Source organism: Hypanus sabinus, chromosome 15 (genome assembly GCF_030144855.1).
Source record: "Hypanus sabinus isolate sHypSab1 chromosome 15, sHypSab1.hap1, whole genome shotgun sequence".
Lineage (NCBI taxonomy): Eukaryota > Metazoa > Chordata > Chondrichthyes > Myliobatiformes > Dasyatidae > Hypanus > Hypanus sabinus.
Genome location: NC_082720.1, coordinates 69,879,959 through 69,906,269, shown reverse-complemented (window position 1 = coordinate 69,906,269; position 26,311 = coordinate 69,879,959). Strand labels below are relative to the sequence as shown.

At 39.9% G+C, this 26,311-nt stretch overlaps 1 pseudogene; it reads left to right on the top strand.

Moving 5' to 3' along the window:
- Positions 1–22,156: 22,156 nt before the first annotated feature.
- Positions 22,157–23,096, top strand: LOC132405266 (eukaryotic translation initiation factor 4E transporter-like; annotated as a pseudogene).
- The last annotated feature ends 3,215 nt before the right edge of the window (positions 23,097–26,311 follow it).

The window sequence follows — 26,311 nt, the reverse complement described above, 5'->3', positions numbered from 1 at the left end:
AGTCTGTGCCGTGAAAATTATGTTTGAGAAGTTGCTCAGGAAGTTTAATGGTCTGAGCGTGGATCAATCTCCTGGACCTGATGGAATGCAACATTGGGTTCTGCAGGAAGTAGCTGGAGAGATTGCGGAGGCATTAACAGCGATCTTTCAAGAATCAATGGATTACTCCGCTATTTAAGAAGGGTGGGAGGCAGCAGGAAGGAAACCATAGACCCGTTAGCCTGACATCAGTGGTTGGGAAACTGTTGGAATTGATTGTTAGGGATCAGATTGAGGAATACCTGGAAGCACATGACAGGATTGGCCAAAGCCATCATGGTTTCCTGAAAGGATAATCATGCCTGACTAACCCACTGCAATCTTTTGAGGAAATTACAGGTAGTGTAGACAAAGGAGATGCAGTAAATGTGGTGCACTTGGATTTTCAGAAGGCTTTTGACAAGGTGCCACACATGAGGCTGCTTAGCAAGATAAGAGCCAATGAAATTACAGGGAAGTTACTACCATAGGTGGAGCATTGGCTGATCAGCAGGAAACAGTGGGAATAATGGGATCCTATTCTGGCTGCCTGCTGGTTACCAGTGGAGTTCCACAGAGGTCAGTGTTGGGACCATTGCATTTTTACAAATGTATATCAATGATTTAGACTATGGGATTAATGGATTTGTTGTTAAATTTGCCTATGATACAAAGATAGGTGGAGGACTGGGTAGTGTTGAGGAAACAGAGAGCCTGCAGAGAGACTTAGATAGTTTAGGGGAATGGGCAAAGGAGTGGCAAATGAAATACAATGTTGGAAAGTGTATGGTCATGCTCTTTGATGGAAGAAATAAACCAGCAGACTATTATTTGGATGGGGGGGAGAATTAAAAATGCAGAGATACAATGGGAGACATTGTGCAGGATACCCTAAATGTTAACCTCCAGGTTGAGTCAATGGTGAAGAAGATGAATGCTATGTTGGCATTTATTTCTAGAGGTATAGAATATAAGAGCAGGGATGTGATGTTGCGTCTCTATAAGGCACTCGTGAGACCACACTTGGAGTATTGTGTGCAGTTTTGGGCTCCTTATTTCAGAAAAGATATACTGACATTGGAGAGTGTTCAGAGAAGATTCACTAGAATGATTCCAGGAATGAAAGGGTTACTGTATGAGGAATGTCTGGCAGCTCTTGGGGTGTATTCCCTGGAGTTCAGGAGAATGAGGGAGGATCTCATAGAAACATTCTGAATGTTAAAAGGCCTGAACAGATTAGATATAGCAAAGTAATTTCCCACGGTAGGAGAGTCTAGGACAAGAGGGCATGACTTCAGGATTGAAGGACGTCCATTTCGAACACAGATGCAGAGAAATTACTTTAGTCAGAAGGTGGTAAATCTGTGGAAATTGTTGCCACGAACAGCTGTGGAGGCCAAGTCATTGGGTGCATTTATGGCAGAGGTAGACAGGCTCTTGATTAGCCAGGGCATCAAAGAGTATGGGGAGAAGGCAGGAAGAAGACTGGAAGAATTGCATCAGCCCATGATTGAATGGTGGAGCAGACTCGATGGGCCGAAAGGCCAACTTATGCTCCTATATCTTGTGGTCTTATAGTCTTAAACCTAATTGCGGGACAATTAACAATGACCAACTAACCTTCCTGGTACATCTTTGGATTATGGGAGGAAACCGGAGCACTTGGAGAAAACCCACACATTTAGCAGGGAGGACGTAAGGAGTTTCCTTACAGAATGGTGACAGAATTGACTTCTGAACTCTGGAACACCACAAGCTGCAACTGCGTCACCCTTACTGCTTCACTACTGTGCTGCCCATTAGATCGGCCTTGTGCAGAATAATAACTCCTGAGTACTTCTTTTCGGGCCTATGTTGCCAATAAGAAATGCACAATCTCCTTCAGGATTGACAAAGAGGATCTCAGGACCTTGGGATCTGTTGGCAAGCTGCAGTATGTTTGCACGGGAATATGTGGCAATGCTTGCAGGCTGCCCCCAGCACACCTTTAGGTTGTGTTGGTTGTTAACACAAGCAATATATTTTGCTGTATGTTTTGATGTACGTGTGATAAATAAATGAATCTGAATCTGGATCAGGTGTGTGTGGTTTCAGGGTACTTAATTACCAATGCCAGGAATGAAGCTGATAACATGAGTTCAACAAGAGGTAAAAAAGGCTCTGCATAAAACAGACGTGTTCCCCCTGACTCCATAGACTCTGCCACAGTTTTATTCTCACAACATAAACCATCAGATTGTGGTCTGGAGTCCAATTACTTCACTGGCTTGTATGTTGTTGTTGAGGTTAGGTTAGTTTACTCAATATTTATGGGATAGTATGTTTCTGTAATAAATAAATGGTGGTTTTACATCAGGAGATCCAAACTATTACTCTAGAGAATTTAAAATGTTTCCAGAAATACCCTCAGTGGCCACTTTACTAGGGTCACTTTATTAGTCCTGCTGAAGGGTCTTGGCCTAAAATGTTGACTGTACTCTTTTCCATAGATGCTGAGTTCCTCCAGCATTTTGCATTTGTTGCTTGGATTTCCAGCATCTGCAGATTTTCTCTTGTTTGTGATTGGAACACTTTGTTCCATTCAGTAAACCTGCTTATTAATGCAAATATTTAATCAGCCGATCATGTGACAGCAACTCAATGTCTAAAAACAACAGTTGTTGTTCAGACCAAACACCAGAATGGGGAAGGAACTGGATTTGACTGTGGAATGATTGTTATTGCCAGACGAAGTAGCTTGAGTATCTCAGAAAATCCCCTAGGATTTTCACGCACAACCGTCTCTAGGGTTTATAGAGAATGGTGTGAAAATAAGTGCTGAGAGAGGTCAGAGGAGAATGGTCAGACAGGTTCAAGCTGATGGGAAGGTGAAAATAAATCAAATAACCAAGTGTTAGAACAGTGATGTACAGAAGAGCACCTCTGAAGTCACAACATGCTGGACCTTGAAGTGGATGGGCTACAACAGCAGGAGGCCATGAACATCCACTCAGTGGCCACTTTATTAGGTCAAGGAGATGCCTAATAAAGTGGCCACTGAGTGTAAAGCAAGGTCCGGAGCTTCATGATTAGTAATGAATAAAATCCTGTTGTCTGTTAAGAGTAAAATATTTCATATTGCATGGATGTTGCTAATGGCTGTTTATTAGTTACTCATCATTATTGCAAGAGTCAGCAATCAAAGAAACCACTCAAGATTCAAATGTACAATATTCATGTATTTATAGTGATGAAGCAGACATGAAAGACATACAATATTTATGAAAATTGTAAGATAACAGGTGGCTCTTCGGTCTAGTTAAGAGGACATGCACTCCGTGGCAACTTTATTAGGTACACCTGTACACGTTGTTTGTTAATACATATACCTAAACAGCCAACCATGTGGCAACAGCTCATTGCATAAAAGCATGCAGACGTGTTCCAGAGGTTCAGTTGTTCTTCAGACCAAACACCAGAATGGGGAAGAAATGTGATCTAAATGGCATTGACCATGGAATAATTGTTGCTGCCAGATGGGATGGTTAGAGTAGCTCAGAAACCGCCAATTCTCTGGCATTTTCATGCACAGCAGTCTCTAGAGTTTACAGAGAATGGTGTGAGAAACAAAAAAAAATCCGGTGAGTGGCAGTTCTCTGGGTGTAAACTCCTTGTTAATGACAAAGATCAGAGGAGAATGGGAAGAATGGTTCAAGCTGACTGGAAAACTATACCAAACATAACCATGTGTTACAACAGAGGTGCGCAGAAGACGATCTCTGAATACACAACACGTCGAACCTTACGTTAATGGGCTACAGCAACAGAGGATCACAAACAGAGCTCTTCAATACCCGATAAAGTAGCCACTGAGTGTACTAATTCTATACAGGGCCACTTCCCATTATCCACTGGCCAAAAGCTTATTTGGAAGTATATACAGTAAATGTTGAGGAGACACATATTGATTGTGGGAAGTGACTTAATCCTTGATGCCCTAAGAAGGCAAAACGTCAGGGATGTGGTGGAGCAACCTGTGCCTGTCTGGATGAACAACTACAACACATTGATGGGCATTCCATTCACTCTCCTCCACCTGTAGACGATAGCTGCAGTATCGCACCTGCACTGTAGCAACTGGTCTGATCTATTGTGACAGTGTCTCCCATGGTCTCAACATGGTCTCAATGGTCTCAACACCAAGGCAGCAAAGAGCAACATATGTCTTAGTCTGTCAGTTTCCCTTCAAGTCACACACCAGTGTGAAGCATACAGTTGGAAATGATTAAATTAGATTTGCTCGATTACATTAAAACATACAGTGAAATGCATCAATTGCTTTGGGGACCAATGCATTCTGAGGATTATACTAGGGCAGTCTACAAGTATTGCCATGCAAATGGCACAAACGTAGTGTGCCTGCAAATTGCTGACGCTACATGTACATATTTGGAATTTTGTGGGAAGAAACTTGGAGCACCCAGAGGAAACGTACACAGTCATGGAAAAACATCTAAATTCCCTAAAGACAGCAACGGGTGATCATTAGTACTGTAAAACTTTGCATTAACCACTTTGCTACTGTGTCATGCCTACTATTACTTCATCATCATTGGATTTAAGTGCAGAAACTCAGAGCCAACAGCTTCACCAGAGGGGTACAAAGACATGTTCTGGTGTATTGTGATTGAGAATGACTTTCCACCCCTTATTGCAAACCGTAACTGAGAAAGTGTTGTTCTGCCAATGAGTCAGAGTTTTGCAGATTCAAATGTCAGGAGTCATGTAAGTCTTCACAGCACAGCCAGCCTTCGACAATGAATTTATTTCCAATGCATTTTACGTATCTCAAATAAGGTTCTGGTTCATAGGCAATTGGATATGCTTCATATGTCATTAATGAACATTACTGTGAAAAAAGTCTGAGGTATATATATATATATATATATAGCTAGGGTGCCTAAGACTTTTGCACAGTGCTGGAGTCAATTTATGTATTGCACTGTACTGCTGCCACATAAAAGACAAATTTCATGGCAATACACACAATATGTTGGAGGAGCTCAGCAAGTTAGGCAGCATCTATGGATGGGAATAAACAGTCAAGATTTTAGGCTGAGATCCTTCGTCAGGACCCAGGTCTCGGCCCGAAACATCGACTGTTTATTCCCACCCGCAGATGCTGCCTGACCTGCCGAGCTCCTCAAGCACATTGTGTGTATTGCTCTAGTTTCCCACATCTGCGCTACCACTTGTGTTGCAAATACCATGGCATATATGGTGATAATAAATCTGATTCTAAAATGGGTCTCCATTGTGGACTGACAGTGAGAAGGGGCAGGGAGAGAGCAATCGTAGTTCAGAAAAGGGGGAATAGGAAGGACCAGAAAGACATTCTGGAATGATGACTAAACCAATTGTTTAGAATCAAATGACCTTGCCTGGGGTCTCAGGGCTGGGTTTGTCTGTACCAAAACCACCCCTCCCACCTCTGACACTCCTTTTCTGCTATCTGTCCCACACCCTTGCCATTCCCAACATCCTTTGCTCTCGCCAGATTTACAAATTTGATCTCTGCTCCATGTTGACAAATACCATCCTGTGCAAAGGTCTTAGGCACCCTATCTATATATACAGAATGTGCTTAACACTTTTACACATACTATACAAAGTTAATACTAATATATCTGATTTCCTTAACCAAAAGCAACTAGATGTCTCCCAGTTTTGTAAAAGGGTCTTTTAACACCATTGACTGTATTCATATATGTTTGAATAACAATTCAAATTGAACTTGAACTATTTCTGTTCCATCATGGTAGGCACATTTCATCAGAAAGATTGAAACCTTTCAAGAATGCATTTTGCCATCAGTTTCTCAAAGGAAAGGAGTGATAGGCGAAAATTTCTGACTTCCATGTCAGTGACCCCATATGCCATAAATGAATACATAGTAGAAAAAGAGAGGGTGAGAGAGAGAGAAAGAGAAAAGAAAGAGGCTGAGAAAAATGCAGACAGTATGGAACTAAATCATCTCACTGGCATCTTTAGAAAAGGTTGATGTTTAATTCCTTGGGGACTTGAGATGGAATTTAGCATGTCATGAATCATTGAACCACGTTCTATCAAAGCTCATGTAGCCAGTGGCAGTCCAATTTTCCATATGATTAGTCAACTCATGTAGTACCACAGATATGGTTACATTAATTGGGAAGATTATTGAATTGCTTTCAAGGGACCTTTCAGTATCTTCTGGACCATTTTATTTTCATAAAGCATGGGATGATAGAAATGTATAGGACCATAACGATCATTAGAGTCCATCTAGAATAAGACCAACAAAATGCCGGAGAAACTCAGCAGATCAGGCAGAGGATCTGATGGATCCTCTGATGATCTGATGGAGAGAGAAAAAAAAGTCAATATTTCAGGCTGAGACCCTTCATCAGTACCCGTCATCAAAGTACAGCCGGCCCTCCTTATCCGCGGGTGATTGGTTCTGAGCACTCCCCCCTCCCCCCCCCGGATACCAAAAAACGCGGGTGCTCAAGTCCCTTATTTAACTTGTCGCAGTGCGGTGGTCTTTAGGACCCGGTGATGCAGCTCTGAATCCGCAGTGTTTCTGTTCACAAAAGTAATCATGATCTCGATTGAAAGTTAAGGTGGAAGTAGTAAAGTGATCAGAAAGAGGTGAAACGCCATCGGTCATTGGAAAAGCATTAGACTACAGTCAGACAACAATTAGAACAATTTTAATGGAGCATTTGAAAGGCCCTGCCCCAATGAAAGCTGCAATTATTACTAAGCAACGCAGTGGTTCAATTATTGAAATATGTATGTTTCTCAAGTGTTTTATATGCATAGAAAGGTAAAATATGTACTATATACTAAGAAAAATGTTTGACTAACTGATGCTAAATAATACCGGATGTACCTGTTCCAACTTCAAATCTGATTTAAAGACGGACTCAGGAACGGAACTCATTCATAACCCGGAGACTGCCTGTACTTTTAAGTCATTTCTAGATTACTTATAATACCTAATACAATGTAAATGCTATGTAAATAGTTGTTATACTGTATTGTTTAGGGAATAATGACAAGAAAATAGTCTGTATATGCTCAAACAACGAGTGCTGGAGAGAGAACTTCCTGGTATTCCTGATCCGTGCTTGGTTGAATCCGCGCATGCGGAACCCATGGATAAGGAGGGCCGACTGTACTGGCCTGAAATGTCAACAGTTTATCCCTCTCCATAGATGCTGCCTGACTTGTTCAGTTCCTCATCCATTTTCAGATTCAGATTCAGTTTATTGTCATTTAGAAACCACAAATGCAATGCAGTTAAAAAAATGAGACAACGTTCCTCCAGAATGATATCACAAAAGCATATGACAAAACAGACTACACTAGAAAATCCACATAACGTTTGGCAATCCCCAATCCAGAGTCCGGAGAGGCTGCTGCGTATTAATATCGCGCTACTGTCTTAGCGCGTTCCCTGAAAAGGAGCTCCAAATCCACCAGACAAACAAGACCAAAAACTAAAGCTACAAGACCTGCACAAAGCCACTTAGTTACAACTTATAGTTACAACAGTGCAAGCAATAGCATAATTGATAAAAAAAAAACAGACTATGGGCACAGTAAAAATAGTCCAAAGATGTTAAAGGACTATAAGTTCAAAAGAAATCACCACACCGTTTCCACAAGTCCCCAGGGTTCTGACAGACTCGCCATCTCACACCGGCGGCAGAAGGGAATACCCCTGCTATGGACTTCCATGGTGCCGTCCGACTCAGCCTCGCAGACGCAGCACACAATGAAAGCTCCGTCGAACCCAGCCTCACAGACACAGTACACACCGAAAGTGACCTGACCGCAGCGGACTCCGAGTCCATCGAACCTCCGAGCCGATGACCATCCCTTCCGGCACAGCTGTAGTTTGTGTGCATTGCTCTGAATTTCCAGCGCCTGCAGAATCTCCTATGTTCAGAATCCATCCAGCTGTTTTAGTTTTTTTGTTAATGTGGTGTTAACCATGCCTTATTTTTCTGTTGAAAAATGAGTTTACAGTTAAGAGTATTCTTGTCATCATTAGGTAAATAGTTGTGCTTGGTTTAGTACTGGCTATAATCAAAACATTTCAAAGGAGTTGAATTTTAAGAATGGAGTAGAAAATACAGATGTTAAAGTCGTGTGTTTAGTGTTTTGTAACCAAGGACATATTTCTCTTTTTCTTGCATATTTCCTCAGGATCGAGGATAACTTGCTACCAACTCAGCTTTTATGGGTTCCATGTGGACTACTGAAGCCATGGAAGACTCTTATACAGATGGAGCTGGTAGGTCTAATGAAGCTGGCAGTCGCTTGTGAGGTGCTGTATTTTGTTTTACCATTGACACATGGACTTGAGATCCTTGATTCCATCCCAAATGCTCCTTCTCCACATTGAACAGGCATTGGCCAGAGATTCTCAGAGTTAGTGTAGATATTGCATTTTTTCAAGAGGTCTTTGAGGACGGTCTTGAATCTTTAGCTCTATTATTGTTGTCACCCGGTGCAGATATGGCCCAAGTGCGGAGTGAGAGACACTGAAGTGGGTCGATATTTCACAGACTTTAATGCAAACAGTGTTACAGGGAAAAGAAAACAAACAGTAGGCCAAACTGGGCCATTAACTAAAATCCTCAAATGATAAACGAAGCCTACGCTGCGGCTGAAAAGGACAACTAAGAATAAAATTAAATGGGGGGGGAGTCACGTGATGACGTAGGATCGAGACGTGGAAATCCAGCTCTCCCGTAAAAAACTAATAAATTAATGTTTAACTGAAGAAAAGTTAGTAAATATTTTCTAAAAACTACGTCTAAACTACTCAGGATTTTCCTTAGATATGCTTCCTAAACAGACGCAGAAGAAAACTACTACTTTGAAGACAGTACAAGCTGGGCCGGCCACCATGAAGAAGCCTCGGACTCAAGTGCATCTCACCTCCAGCGATACAGAACAGGAATCGGCGTCACCATCAACAGTCTCCAAGAAGGAACAACAGGAACTGCACATGCGCGCAGGCAAGGGCATGCGCAAACATGAGCAATTTGAACTACGATTGGAAGTGAAAGTGAAAGTGAATCCGAGGCGGATTCGGATTCTCTGGAACATACAGATGAAGATGAGGAGGCAAAAGAAGAACAACAGGATGTGGAAGATCTTCTGGAGACATAAGAGAAGCTTTGGCGCAAATAATGCATGAATTAAAAACATTAAAAATAATAAAAGAAGATATTAAAAATATGAAGACTATGTTTGATAAAATGGTGAAAAAACAGGAGAAAATGGACAAGAAAGTTAAAAACCTGGAAGAAATAACAGGAGACACTATTGATAGAGTGAATAAAATGGAAGATAATATTCTTGCCTGGACATCAGAAAGAAAACAACTGTTGGAAAAAATAGATGTGCTTGAAAATTTTAGTAGATGAAGTAATATTAAAATTGTTGGTCTTAAAGAAGGGATATAGGGAGAGGATTCAATAAAAAAATTTCAAAAATGGATCCCAGAAAATTTGGAAATGGAAGAGGGAAATCAAAAGGGTCCACAGAGCCTTAAGACCACAACTTCAACCTAATCAAAACCCACAACCAATCTCGATAAAATGCTTAAGATATTAAGATAAAGAAAAGATCCTGAAGACGGCTGCCCAATGTGCCAGAAAGAGAAATGAGCCATTGATGATAGAAGGGAAAGCAGTTCTTTTCTATCCGGATATAAGTTTTGACCTTTTGAAGAGAAAGAAGGAATTTAATCCAGCAAAAAAAGTTATATGGGAAAAGGGTTATAAATTTATATTGTGCCACCCGGCAACACTGATAGTTTTTCTGGATGATGGAAAAAGAAGATTTTTTACTGATCATCGGGATGCAGAGGAGTTTGCACAAGAACTCCCTAATATTCGCTAGACACAGTAAAGATTTAAAAGCAAAACATTTTAAAGATGAAGATGGGGACAGTGAAGTGAGTTGATGGACATTAAGGACAGAAGAATATTTAAATATACTTTTAATTATATGATACGGGGGAGAAAGGTAAAAATTTGAGAAATATTAATCGAGAATAGTGATATTATTTTTTCTTCTCTTACATATACTTTTTTCATGCTACGGGGGAGCTGGAGGAAATTCGGATCGATCGCTACGGGATTCACGTGTGTAATCATGGCGTTTGCCATGACCCGCACAATGGGGGGGGGGGGTAATGTGTTTTTTTTCATTCACAACATTTGTTGTTTTTTTCTTTATAATCTTTTTTTCTTTTTATCTTTCTTTCTTTGCCTGAATGATCAGAGGGGAGACACATAGCAACATGAAGAATTTTAAAATAATTCCCCAAGGTACTACGAGAGTTGAAATATTATGTATTATTATAGATTGGAGTAACCCTGTTAAAAATAATGACTAATTTACTGAATTTCTTAAGTTTTAATGTTAATGGGCTTAATGGACCGGTGAAAAGAAAAAGAATTTTAACATACATTAAGAAAATGAAAATAGATATAGCTTTTATACAAGATACACATTTAACAGAGATAGAACATCAGAAATTAAAGAGAGATTGGGTCGGAAATGATATTGCAGCTTCATTTAATTCAAAAGCGAGGGGAGTTGCAATTTTGGTTAACGAAACTTTACCAATTAAAATACAAAATGTATTAATTGATTCTGTGGGAAGATATGTAATTATACATTGTCAAATCTTTTCAGAACTATGGACTGTTATGAATATTTATGCACCAAATGAAAACGATGTAAAATTTATACAAGAGGCTTTTTTGAACTTGGCTGACGCACACGATAAAATATTAATAGGTGGAGACTTTAACTTTCGTCTAGACCCAGTTTTAGTTAGGTCAACAAAGGTTGTTACAAAACCAAAAGTAGCAAAATTAACTTTATCATTGATGAAAGATTTAAGTTTAATTGATATATGGAGAAGAATTAATCCAAGAGAAAGAGATTATTCATTTTATTCAAATAGACATAAAACTTATTCAAGGATAGATTTTTTCCTATCAGTGAATATTCAAGAAAAATATGGAATATAAAGCAAGAATATTGTCTGATCATTCCCCCTTTATAATGACAATGATAATGATGGATAAGGAGGAATCGATTTACAGATGGAGATTTAATTTAATATTATTAAAATGTCAAGATTTTTGTGATTTTATGAAAAAACAGATTAAGTTTTTTGTAGATACAAACTCACATTCAGTTGATGATAAATTTATATTATGGTAAGCGATGAAGGCATATTTGAGAGGCCAGATAATAAGTTATACTTCTAAAATTACGAAGGAATTTGTGGTAGAAATAGATCAATTGGAAAAAGAGATTACAAAATTAGAAAAAGAATCTCAAAGATATATGACAGAAGAAAAACAAAGACAACTTGTTAACAAGAAGCTACAATATAATACACTCCAGACATACTGAACAGAAAAAGCAATTATGAGAACTAAACAGAGATATCATGAATTAGGTGAAAGATCACATAAGGTCCTTGCATGGCAGTTAAAAACAGACCAGGCTTCCAAAACAATAAATGCAATTAGAACAAGTGTAAATAAAATTACTTATAAACCTTTAGAAATCAATGAAACTTTTAAAATTTTTTATTCTGAATTGTATCAATCAGAATCACAAAATGATATTGTTGAAAAAAAGGTTTTTATCACAAATAACTCTCCCAAAATTGAATTTGGAAGAACAGAAGGGATTAGATGTGCCTTTTACATTAAAAGAGGTTGAAGAAGCTCTAGGATCACTTCAGAGTAATAAATCTCCAGGAGAAGATGGTTTTCCACCTGAATTTTGCAAAAAGTTTAAAGATTTATTAATTCCTCCTTTTATGGAGCTAAAACACCAAGCGGAAAGAACGTATAAACTTCCAGAATCTTTCTCGACAGTTATTTTAATGGTATTGCCAAAAAAAGACAGAGATCTTTTAAAGCCAACATCATATAGACCTATTTCTTTGTTGAACACCGATTATAAAATAATAGCAAAGATTTTATCTAATGGATTATCTAAATACTTACCAAAATTAATACACATAGACCAAACAGGATTTATTAAAAATAGACAATCGGCAGATAATGTAACTCAGTTACTTAGCATAATTCATTTGGCACAAAAGAGGGAAGAAATGAGTGTGCCAGTTGCTTTGGATGCAGAAAAAGCATTTGATGGATTGAAATGGGATTTTTTATTTAAGGTATTGGAAAAATATGGATTAGGAGTATCTTTTATAAAATGGATAAAAATCTTAAATACTAACCCCAAAGCTAAAGTGGTGACAAATGGCCAAATTTCAACATCATTTCAGTTAACAAGGTCAACTAGACAACGTTGTCCATTATCACCTGCTTTATTTGTGTTGGTGATAGAACCATTAGCTGAATTAATTAGAACTGACACAGATAGTATCGGTTTCAGAGCTAATCAGGAGGAATATAAGATTAACTTATTTGCTGATGATGTTCTGATTTATCAAACTAACCCATTGCATTTGTTGCGTAAATTATCTTCTAGATTGGAAGAATATGGGAAAATATCAGGGTACAAAATAAATTGGGATAAAAGTGAAATTCTACCCCTTCCAAAAGGAGATTATAGTCAATGTTGATTAATAACTCAATTTAAATGGTCGATAAATGGTATAAAGTATTTAGGTATAAGAGTTGATAATGATATAAAGAATTTACATAAACTAAATTATTTGCCGTTATTGAAAAAATTCAAGAGGATCTTGATAAATGGATGATGTTACCAATAACATTAATAGGTAGAGTCAATGCTGTAAAAATGAATATATTCCCTAGATTACAATATTTATTCCAAACACTACCAATACAATTACCGCAGAAGTTTTTTCAAGAGTTAAATAAATGTGTGAGGAAATTCCTTTGGAAAAGTAAGATGTCAAGAATATCGTTGGAAAAATTGACATGGAAATTTGATCTAGGAGGGTTACAATTACCAAATTTTAAGAATTATTATAAAGTAAATCAACTTAGATTTATTGCATCTTTTTTGATGAAGATAAACCGGCATGGATTAGAATAGAATTAGATAAAATACGAGAAAATATACCAGAAGATTTTATATATAAGTGGGAATCTAAATGGATACGTGAAAAGAAAGAATCTCCTATACTAAAACATTTGATTGATTTATGGAATAAGATAGATGTTGATGAAGAAATCTTTATTAGCAAAGAGACCTTTAATTCAAAATAAATTTTCCTTTTACAATGGATAATCAACTTTTATATAACTGGTTTCACAAAGGGATTAGATATATAGGAGTTTGTTTTGAAGGAGGTATATTAATGTCATTTGACCAATTAAAGAATAAATATAAAATATCAAATAACACTCTTTTCTGTTATTTCCAATTAAGGGCTTATTTAAGAGATAAACTGGGTCAAACAATGTTATTGCCAAAACGTAATGGAATAGAAACTTTAATTCATAAAGGAAAAATTTTAAAAATTGTTTCTGGTATGTATAATTTGATTCAAAAACAGGCAATTGAACAAGGAATTCATAAGTCAAGACAAAAATGGGAAACTGATTTGAATATTAAAATTGATGAAACAAGTTGGTCAAAATTATGTTTTGACAGTATGACAAACAATAAATGTTTGACTAAGATTAGTACAATATAACTTCTTACATCAATTATATATTACACCACAAAAAATAAATAGATTAAACTCAAATTTATCTGATCAATGTTTTTGATGTAATCAAGAAATTGGTACTTTTTTACACTCTACTTAGTCTTGTTTTAAAATTCAACCTTTTTGGACAAATTTAAGAGTTTTACTGGAACAAATTATTGGAACACAGCTTCCACACAATCCAATATTATTCTTACTAGGTGATATTGAAGGGATAAAACCGAAACCCAAATTGATCAAATACCAGAAAGAGTTCATAAAAATTGCATTGGCAGTAGCCAAAAAGGCTATTGCAGTTACTTGGAAATCAGATTTATACTTAAGTATAGATCGTTGGAAGAATGAAATTTTCTGCTGCATTCCACTTGAAAAGATTACTTATAATTTAAGAAATAAATATGATATATTTCTGAAAATTTGGTGCCCTTATTTACAAAAGATAAGATTAAATATATAGGTGCTCTGAAGATAAAATTATTGGTCACCTGGGGAAAGAAACATATATATATACATTAAAGCTAGTTTGAACTCCATGGAACGTGTGGGGATCTTCCGATATCCAGGCACTTTCTTTCTTTCTTTTTTCTTTTTTTTCTTTCTTTTTTTTTCTCTTTTTCTTATATATAGGGATATGTTGGGGGGAGGGGTTAAGGGGAGTGGGAGGGTTGATATATATATATTTTTTTCCTTCTATTTTGTAACCCATTTGAAAATTCAATAAAAAAATTAAGAATAAAGTGATATTACTAGTCTTCAGAATCGGTTGGCTCGACAGTCCATTTTCTCTCAGGCAAGGCAGAATGGAGGCAGCAAAGAGTTGCTGTGTCCTGCTCAAGTCTTGACAAAACTACAATGGAATGAATGGAGTTAAATACTATCACAATTAAATAATAATTAGCTGACACATACATATTCATGAGTGCAATTGCCTTTTCTACTGCGCTGCCAAATCCGTGGTTGTGACAATTGTATTTCCAGATACAATTGTATATTTTGGGAGAAATATTTCCACTCTACAGTATGAGCTGTGACTCAGCTGGTGGCATCGCACCTGTGTGTGGGAAGGGTGAGGATTCAAGTTACACTTCATATAATTGCAAATAAATATCTATCTGCCTGGGGGCTGTACACCCAGTAATGTTTTTCTTTTAAATTTAATAACTGCTATCTGGTAGGACCAGGGCAACTTACCCACCTAACTAAATTCCACAAACAGTAATGATATGATATGTAGAACAACTGTTTTAGGAGTGTTGATTGAAGGATAAATATTGACTATTGTACCAGGAATAACACAATGCATGCGTCTTTCAAAATATTACCACAGGATCCGTCACGTCTAACTAAGTTCAGACTTATTGTCGTTCACCTGTATACACGTATACTGTCAAGCCAAGAAACATTACGCTGGACCAAGGTGAACATATAACTCACACAAAACACGTGAAGTAATATTACAACAGAAAATTAACAAATAATAAACTATATTCCAGAAGATTGACATTTAGCCTATGACACAAGATAAAAAGTAGACAGTATAACTTTACTTGTGCTTCATGTGATGAGACCTGGATGGTGGCTGGAAGTTGTGTAGTCTTCCAGCCTGGGGGAAGAGGCTGTTTCCCATCCTAGTAGTCCTTGTTCTAATGTTATGATACATCTTGCCTGATGGTAGGGGGTTGAAGAGATTATGGGATGGATGGGTGGGAACCTTAACCATGCTAAGGGCCCTGTGTACACAGTATTCAGTTGCGTGGAAGAGAAACCCCGATGATCCTCTCAGCAGTCCTCGCAATCCTTTGTAGGGTCTTGCAGTCGGATCCCTTTCAATTCCCATACTTGGAGAAGTTACTCAAAGACAGATTGACTGAAGGCTTTCTGTTAAGTTAAGATCCAGATAAAGAGAAAGGTGTTGAGACCCAGTAAGGACAGTGTACCCTCCAGCTTCTGAGAGATGATCATATTAAACTCAGAGCTGAAGTCAATAATAAGCATCCTGGCATATGAGGCACCATTTTACGGTTGGGACAGGACAGAGTGTAGGGCAGAGGCTATGACATCATCAGCTGACCAATTTGAGTGATAAGTGAACTGGAAAAGGTCCAATGCAGCAGGAAGGTGGGATTTAATGCTATCCATAAATAGCCGCTCAAAGCACTTCACTATTGTTAAGGTCAATGTCACTGGGCCGTATTTGTTTAAGCAGTTTACCATCGACGTCTTGGGCACTGGGGAGATGGTGGCTCCCTTGAAGCCTATGGGGACAGTGGACTGTTCCAGAGAGATGTTGAAGATGTCTGTTAGCGCCTCTGTTAACTAGACTGCACAGTATCTCAGCATCCGACCAGCTGTGTTATCGGGTCCCACAGCTTTACTTAGGTTGACCCTAGCTGGAGTCTTCCCCACATCAGCTGAGGTCGGACAGTCTGCTCCTCAGGGGTAAGGGGAGGTGGGGCAATTCCTCACCAGCATATTGTTCTGTGCATCAAACCAAAGGTAAAAGACTTTCAGCCTACCAGGACGTGACGCACTGCTGTCATTGATGTGCAGGTTGTACTTGTCCTTGTAAGGTCTGAATGCCTGTCACATGCACCCAGTGCCTCTGGTGTCACTGAAATGGCTGTAGATTCTTCATGCATCATCCAGTTTTGCCTTCCTGATGGCGCTGGAAAGGACAGCTCTTGCTGACCTCAGAGCCAACTGAAGGCAGCATCCTGACCTCTCAGCGGTACCCGGACCTCTGTTGTCAACCTTGGCTTCTGATTCGCCCTCACAGAGATGCGCTTCATAACAGTGATGTCTTCAATGCCGGTCACAGATCCCACATATTCATCGATGGTAGTGTGATAGTCATAGGTAGTTGCCTTCCTGAACCTGTTCCGGGTTATCTTTGTATAACAGTTTTGTAATGTTAAGGTTGATACTTCCGGCTAGCTCTTTATCTCACTTTGAACTGGTTCCGCTCATTTAATCAGTGGTCTGCATGGAGGAATAGCATTCCAACTGAGTGGTTAGAGTAGTGGTCGCCAATCCGTTGATCGCATCGACGAGTTGATCTTTGAGACTTTCCCAGTAGATCCCGGAAAAAGATGAAAAATATATACACGAATACTGTTGAGAGATTGTTTCTGGTTGTGGGTTTTAGTTCCGTTCTTTCTGCCCAGTGCGCATGTATGTAGTTCCCCCGCCACGCACTACACAGTGTACTTCAGTGGTCCCCAACCACCGGGCCGCAAGGAACCAATACGAGTCAGTTGCACCTTCCCTCATTCCCTGTCACGCCCACTGTTGAACTTGAATACACGTGAGGTCATTACCCAAGCGCGTCAGAGTTCACTGGTTGGCCTCGGGTAAACGGCTGCTTTGTGCGGCCGGCGAGAAGTGCTGTTGCTACCGGCCTGGAGCGCGGACAGATGGGCATCACCTCTAAACCTGTTTAGCACACCGAATGTTCGTGAGGAACCTGGTGCTAAAATATTTGCAGATTACCTAATTCGGGCTCAGCGTTTCGTAAGTGGCAGAGCAGCTACCTCGCTGCGATCTACTGAAGCAAACTTTTGTCAGCCGATAGATCCTACAAAAGGGGCGGACGCGTCCTGTTGCACTCCTCGCTCGGTCGGTTGGTTGCTCTCTCTGGACTGCGACCGCCGCAGCCCCGGCACGGGAACAGACGCACCTGGCCAAGGCGACGGGCGGGTGGGTGGGAGGCTGGAGCTCGGGCCCAGAGGCTGTCTAATGAGGCAAAGAAGCCCTCAAAACTGCTTCAGTACCCTGAGTCAAAGCACCCTGCACTTAAAGACAAACCCGTTGAGTTCTTTTCCAGCGTTAAAAACGTGAGCAAGTGCTGAGAGCCACGTAAACTAAATTGTGAAATAGACTGGACATAAGGAACCTGCTTTGAATATCGCTGTATTCCGGTCGTGTTTAACACTCACCCCCCACCCCCCATCAGCCGGTCCGCAAGAATATTGTTAATAGTAAACTGGTCTGCAGTGCAAAAAAAGGATGGTGATGGTGACCCCTGGTGTTCATACATTTATTTCTACTTCCGGGCTGTGGGGTTTTACTTCCGGTCTTTTCTGTCCCAGTGGGCATGCATGTAACTAATCGATTTGGAGTCGATCTTGCCTTTCACTAAGGCCGAGGTAAGGGATCTTTGGCTTCAAAGGTCAGTGACCACTAGGTTAGAGTATCCAAAGGGAGGATGGGGCTCAGTCTTGTAAGCACCATGGATGCTGGTATAATCCAGGTCAAATGTGTTCTCACCTCTAGTAGCAAGGTCAACATAGTGATAGGCAGGACTGCTTTTAAGTTGGCATGGTTAAAGTCACCAGCAACAATTAAAAAGCCGTTAGGGTGTTTAGGTTGGAGGTCGCTGGTAGTGTCGGAAGAGTTCATCCATGGTTTTCCCAACATTAGTACAGTGGGGATCACAATGGTAGTGAACTCCCCTGGTGAATACAAGGGTCTGCACTTCACCATTAAAACTCTACAAAAGGTGAACAGTGAGTCATTGCTGCCGAAGGGTGCACACACCAGTTCTTATTAAGAGGCTGGATGGGCCAAATGTCCGGATTATGCTCCTATGTCTTCTGTTCTTTTGTGCCTTCAGTGTGATTTTTATCTGAAAGACATTGACTCCAAGAGTACAGGATTCCCTCAGTGTGTCACTGAAGCATCAGCAAAGGATTTGTTCTCAAACCCCTGGGGATACTGTGCACATAGTTTACAATAGATGCAAAGAATTAAGTGTGAATTCCATGCGGTAAATATTTGGTGTTTTGGGAACCCAGTTTATTCAGTAAGTGAAATCAATCCTAAATTCAGGAATTTAAGACATACTTCACTCTGTGTTTCAATGTACATATGATAAAGAAATGAATAAATAATCTGAGTCGGGCTCCTGGCAAGGATTCAGAATGTACCATTTAAAATTGACTTACTCTTGATAAATTCAAGTGTATTAAACATTACAGTCTGCAGCAGATGCTGGAGATTGAACCAAATCACAGAAAACCATCTTGACATGTGAATTAATGTCAATTCATTCAAATCATTGCCTAATTAGATGTTCTGTGTTCATTTGTGAAAGAGACTTATTTAAAAACAGCAATTCATTGATTTTAATATTAACCAATTTACATCTAAGAGGTGTGGTGTTGGCATATGAAGTGCCTCTACATAAAATGCTAAGACATAAGACATCTATCAGTATTTGTCTGGGTGTTCTGAGAGCTGCAACAGGGTGTGTGCATTTACCCTACAGAAATAGAGAATAATACTTCTTTTATTTTGATTTGTATGCAATGAATAATTTGCAATACTTTTTAATTTATTAAAATATCAAGATACTTTTGAGATAATTCAAGATTGTTTAACGTCATTTCCAGTACACAAGTGTAAAGGAGAATTAAGTCATTGTTACTCCGGATCCAATGCACGATGCACGAAAAAAACACAAGTAAAAAAACACAGTCAGAAAAAAACACTAAGTATAAATACATGAGCTAGCTTAAACACATGGATTGATTGCATTTCCATAAAGTGATGTTATGCACAAGAGTGTCTGTACATAAGGGGTACATAAGGTATGTACATAATAAGGAGAGGAAATGATGAAGTAGTGGTGGTGTGGGTTGTCATGGGGTGGGTTAGTGGGGTATGGTCCAGGCACGGGTTGATGGAACTAGGCAGAATAATTGTTCAGCACAGACTAGATGGGCCAAAAGGCCTGTTTCTGCACTGTAGTGTTTTATAACTCTATGATTCAATGATGTACAGTGAGTTTCATCATAATTGTTGTAGGCTGTGAATACAAGTTACTCTATAATGGAATTTGAGAACTAACTGCTGACACCCAACACCTCCTCGGGGTAGAAAGATTCCAGATTCAAGACTGTTTAATGTAATTTCCCATACACAGATGTAAAGGGCAGTGAAATAATTATTACTCTGTACCCTAGCATAAAACATAATAAGATAAGGGACACAATAATTTAAAAAAAACACAATAAGTATAAATACACAGACTGATTGTATGTTCATAGAGTGATGCTAGACAAAGGAGTGTCTATACGTAAGGTGACTCTGACAAGAAATGAGAACATAGTGCTGGTGAAGGGTGTAGTGGGTGGAGGTGCTGATCTACCTTACTGCTTGGGGAAAGTAACTGCATTTGAGTCTGGTGTCCCTGGCACGGATGATGTGTAGCCTCCTTCCTGATGGGAGTGGGACAAACAGTCCAAGAGCTGGGTGGGTGGGATTCTTTATGATGCTGCTGGGTGTTTGCCGGCATTTTCCTGTTTAGATGTCCTTGATGGTGCCGGTGATGATCTGGGTGGTTTAAATGCTTCATATTAGAAATGGTGACTAGACGAGTTGATTTTAAAATTTATTTTGTATTTATTGAGATACAACACGGAGTAGGCCTTTCAACCCCTTTGAGCCATGTCGCCCAGCAATCTCCCAATTTAACCCCAGCCTAACCATGGAACAATGAATAACCAATCAACCTACCAACTGGTATGATTTTGGAATATGGGAGGAAACCGGAGCACCCAGAGTGAACCCACGCAGTTATGAGAACGTACAAACTCCTTACAGGCAGTGGCGGGAATTGAACCCAGGTCAGTGGTTAGATTGCTGTTATTGTTGTTGCTACTTCCTGTGCCTTGTGGCACATTGGGCAGCAACCTTGCCGTTTCTTTAGCATTTTTGTCTGCTTCTTCTATGGGTTGCCAGCTCAACACTCAATGCAGCATGGATGGAAAACATGTAAGCAGCCGACCGGATTCAAACATGAGGCCACTTGGCCTCGAAGTCCAGTGTGGATGCAACTACACCACTGGCCAGCTAAGTGGTGAGATTGCTGAAATAGTAAACTACAAATCTGGAAAGAAAAATATTGGACTATTTGCTCAAATCCTACCTTGGCACATGGAAACTCAATATTATATATTAACGTACCGTTTATTTTGACTTTTACAGGTTGCTGTCAGGCTACTGTGTATGTTACGTACTGAACATAGTATGAGAGGACATTCTGGGCAGAAGACCTACAAATAAACAGCTGCATATTTTGTTCTTCACCTCTCCACCTCTTGTCTGTGTTATCCACGGCCGCCCAGCTTCCCAGTACCACAAGGATCACTATTGGCGACAAAGTGACAAGTCTCCATGTGATATTTATTGTTTTGTTTCCTTTGGCAAAAAAAGCCTGGTGTACCACTGTGTAACGTGAGTGATATCCGGATGATGTTCATTTTCCAACTTTTCTGACTGTGATGGTTCACAAATGTTCCATTTATTACGCAACTCGCTAAGCCTGGCGATAAGTATTATGAGGACATAGTTGAAGTCCTAAAGGACCATTATTCACCTAAATCTCGGATTATTACTGAGAGGTTTCGATCTTACGAAAGGGAGCAAGAGGAAGGTGAATCTATTTCACAGTTTGTGGTGGTGCTGCAGCAGTTGTTTGAACACTGGGAGTTTGGACCGTTGCTGACTGGCATGTTACATGATAGACTTGTATGTCGTCTGTGTAGTCAGGAAATTCAGAAACATTTGCTTACAGAAGACAGGCTAACATTACAGAAGGCAATTAAGATTAGTACATCTCTGGAGATGGCATCTAAAGAAGCACAGCTTCCCTAGTTCATCTAGTTTCTACTTACTTTAAGATTAAGCCATCTATGGGCAATCAATGTTGCCGTTGTGGCGAAACTGGGCAGTCAGCAAAAGGATTTAAATTGTCGAACCTGTGGCAAAAAGGGACATATGGAATGCATGTGTTAAAGAAATATGTCTTGGACGAACAAAAAAAAAACATGAACAAGGTGGAGCATACTGAAGATGGACTGAGTGACTCTTACTCTTTGGTTGAAAAAGTATTGCATGTTTTATCTGTTTCAGGACACAAAGATGCTATCGGATAACCTTTCAGTTGAATGGGACCACGTGAGATTGCAGGAGCTACAGTATCACTGGTGTCAGAGGCAGTTTACAAGGAGAAATCACAGCACCTCACCTCAGAAGGGGATAAGTTGACTTACACTGGTGAGGTTGTTCCAGTGAGGGGAGTAGTACATGTTACCATGGAGATTAATGAACAGAGAAGCAAACTTCCACTGTATATTGTTAAAGGGAACTATCCAACACTTCTGGGCCTCCTGTGACTGGAGCAGCTCAAGCTCAAATGGCATGAAGTTCGCTTGATTGGTGGGAGCACTGGTCAACAAGAGGTATTGAAGAAACACACAAAATTGCTCAACAGAGAACTGAGCAGTGTGAAAGGAATCTCTGTTAAGCCCCAGGTCTTAGCCGAGCAGAGGAGGTGGCTGTTGAGCTGTGGTGGCAGCATAGATAAAAAAGAGTGGATTGAGGAAAAATGTCAATTAAGTTACAATAAAGATGTGTGGAATGAAGAAACCATATAGATATTCCAAGGAAAAGCTGCTAGGTATTAAAGAGTACCCACATGTAAAGCAGAGACCAGCATGACTTTTGGAAAAATATGAGAGTTAAGGTATCTGGGACCTGAAGAGTGGCATACGTCCTTGTATCCCAGTTCTGGCAGACGTTCGGCACTGGAAGGATCTGAGAAGGACTATGCTTCAAATTTGGAGAGAACAGTTCTCAAGTGAAGAACTGCAGGTCCATGAGAGAGAATAAAAGAAGATCTTGATGTTGTACTTAATCCTCTGTGCCAAAACTTTGGTTGTGGTTGTCATGTGATCAAAACCTCCGATAGCCAACGATCTGGAAGCCCATTGGAAAATAATGAGAATGAAAGTATTTGTGGCTTGGGTTACCAGTTGAGAATTGGAAGTCGGCACATAATAACATCAAGAACCTTTGATCAGGATGGCAGAGACTTGCATGACAGAAATGCCTGCTAAGGAAGGAATGAGACAACAAGGAAAATTGCTGCAGGAGAAGGTTTGGTAATGGCAAACATCTTTTTGGTGAGCAGAAGCAATGTGATTCTTACACAGAAGAAGAACCAGAATGGTTTTCTGCTGGCCCCTTTGCTCAATCAGAAACAATAGAGCTGACAAGCATTGATGATAAAGTGCTATTGGAGGATCTATGACTGGCAGAAGTGATCAGAAACCCTTAAAGAATGTGTAGAGTGCAATGGTCTTCCCAAGCAGAGATACTGTACCTACTGCTTTTGCAATAGAACCTGACCAAAACGCTCCCCAGGAAGCAGTCCCATCTGAGCCCTCATTTGGGGATTTTGACTTCAATGAGTTCGTCAGCATGGAGAAAAGTACACCTGGACTGGTATCGATGATTGAAGAGGCGCTTGGTGAAGGATCAATGTTATCCAGCCAGGTTCAGTCAATGATTCTCAAGTAACTTCAGTTGACTAGGTAGTCACTGCAGTAGCCAGTGGTCTACTCTACATGAAGAACATGAGTGAGTTGCTGCTCTGGAGCAGAAGATCCCAACTCCTGTCTTGCACCTTCGAAACTACTTAGCTCCCATTCCATCATAAGAATCTATTAAGGAGATTAATGAAAGTGTTGATATTTAGAAATAGTATGAAAAACAAATGTGGATGTGAAAGCACTGCTGTCCAGTCTCACTGCCAACAAGGAGAATCTAAAGGGAAGTTCACTGGCTAGAGTGGGTTTGTCTTTGAAGAGGTGGAAGCACTAATGAAAGGTCTCAAAATGGGATCTGAGAAGTACCTTGCCACCCCCCCCCCCCCCCGTTCACTGTGGAACATCTGGAACAGACTCTAACTACATCACCTGATCCTAAACAACTACAAAGAAAAGAACACTGATATAACCGCTTTCAATAAGCTAGTTAAGAGTATGAAGGCAAGTGGAACCTTGCCTTTTCAATCAAAACCGCCTGAAATTCTACCGCCCCCTGTAATGTTGCCTTCATCCCTAGATATTCTAGGTGACCCGCTTGGCAGTCAGAATCATCACACGCTAGTTTTTAATCAGCAAGAGCATTTGTCCCCCATCGCCTGTGCTTTCTAAGGTGCCCTCTTCTGACAGTGCAGTACCCAAGCCAATGTTTTTTATATATATATATATATACCACCAAGAGATAAAATGTGTTTGGCATCATTCCCAGGCCATCAGTACTCTCACAGAAACAGGCGGCCTCCAGACAGATTGAATCTCTAGTTTACCTCAGGTAGAATAATCCCTAGGGCTATGTCTGCGAATAGAGGCAATCTATCCTCTTTCCTTGGTGAAGAAAAAAATTGTTTGTTGTTGGTTGAATTGACGAATACTCCATTGAATGTTAATAGTTCAGCCGCTGCTCTGGGAAGGATGGGGGGAACCTTTATAATCAGAGGGATGAATATGTTATGTATTTATGTATATTCTGACCCTTACGAGTTGCTGTCAGGCTTCCTTGTGCGTTCCGTACTCAACGTAAATGGAAGGGGCATTCTGGGTAGGTGACTTACAAGTAATATAAACAGCAGTATGTTTGCTCCACACCTCTCTGTCTCTCGTGTGTGTTATTCATGGCCACCCAGCTTCACTGTACCACAACATAACACTTTAGGTTTAGAGAAATAATAAGCATGTTTCTGAATGCAGTAATCTAGTAATTCCATCACAACAGTTCAAATTAGCCTTCAAATTGAATAATTTGACATTTTAATTTGAAGATTAATTTTAAATGTTGCTATGAAATTACTGAATTACTGCATTCAGAAACCTGCTTATTATTTTTTTCAACAAACAGATGAGTCAGTACTTCTTTGTTTGAACTTCATTTGGAAGAATGCTTCAGAGATAGAAAGGCTGAAGAATGTACTCTGGGGTGAGATTTCAGAGTCCTTCAACAGGATTGGCCCTACCGGCCCTTCCCTGAAGGTCTTTGCTGCCAAAATGGACTGGAATCAAAGGACGCGATTGCTAACTTGAGGCCTATTTGAACTTCTCACTGATCTACCTGTCACATATGTATCAGCCTCTATTAGTACAGGAAGTAGTGACCTCACTGAGATAAGATTTCTGCATTCTCTTTTGTGATATTACCGCCTTATTAAATGGGTTTAATTCAGGATTGATTAGGCTATTAAAATTGTGCATCAATGGTGTGTTTTGGGCAATCATCATCAACAAATGTCAGGATCTTTTGCAAACATCACATGGATTCTGAGCCTGGTTCTGCAGTGGAGCATGAACACTTTAGAATTAGTCTTCCCGATTAGTTCCATGCCAGCAGGATGCCAGTTAAAGGTAAGGTGCTGAATTACAGTAAGAAAGATTGAGGGAAGTGTTGCGACAACACCACGGCCAAATTTGACAACAGCTGCACTGGGACTGGGACTGTGGGAACCCCTTCTCTTGCATGGCATCCTGAAGCAAAGGTAAGGATGTCTCTCTGTTGTTTCCTGCTCCCTCCCCTCTCCCTGCCCCTTTCCCCCTCTCAGTCCACAACAGAGAACCATATCAGAATCAGGTTCATTGTTACTCTAATATGTGGTAGCAGTCCAGTGCAATACGTAAAATTACTCCATTACTGTGCAAAAGTCTAAGGCTCCCTAGATATATACATGCACCTGAAACTTTTCCACAGTACTGTTGTCCCTCACTCTATCTCTTACAATCAAACCAGAGGTTTACAAGGGTTGTGAAAGAAGGTGCCTGAACCACTGTCAGGAGAAACTAGGAATGAGGTGTCAGCTGAGTGATAGTGGACAGGCAAAACAACCAAAAAGAGCACGTCTCCATCCTCAATGAAAATCCCAGCAGGAATGCAAAAGACAAGACTTCCAGCTGTCAATGGGCAGTCACTCTTTACCTCCCAGACCAGCCACTGCAGCTGAGGCTGGTTTTCAATCAGTTCAATTCACTGCACATGAAGATGTGTGCTGAACAAGTTATATTTCTGACCAGATTGTTCCAGCAATAACTGGTTATATTTATATATCACATTTAATGAAGAGAAGCATTGTGTGGCACTTCATAGAAACAGTAAATATGATGGTGATGAAATTGCCGTATATCAAAAAAATGTTTTATTGAGCATTTAAAATTCAATCACCGAGTAACAGTGATAGCATAAGGAAGATCTTCAGTACTATCAAGGTCATCATGACCTAGATACCCCAGGCCTCCTCCTACTGAGAGACAAAAATGTAGGTAAACTGAAGGAGAGCAAGGTAGTCAATCCCTATTGAAAGGAAACTTCAAGGACTGCATCTGGCATTCCTGACTCGACGTGAGCATGTTTGACTCCATCTTACAACTACTTATTGGTTTATCCTTGTCACCACTCCCACCTGACAAGAAATTTAAAGATTCAAAGTTACACTTATTATCAAAGTATGCATGTAGTATACAGCCCTGAGTTCCACCTTCCCCACAGACAGCCATGAAACAAAGAAGAACTATGGAACTCATTCAAAGAAAAACATCAAGCAGAGAGTAAAACAAATTGCACAAGTGGCAATTAAAAGAAAAACGAGCAAAAACACAAAATACAAATTACAAAATTGAAAGACCCTAGGCATATTTGAGTTTGGCTCAGTGTGCAGGCCACCCCGATTCAAAATTGCTCTAAGCAGCAACAAAAAAA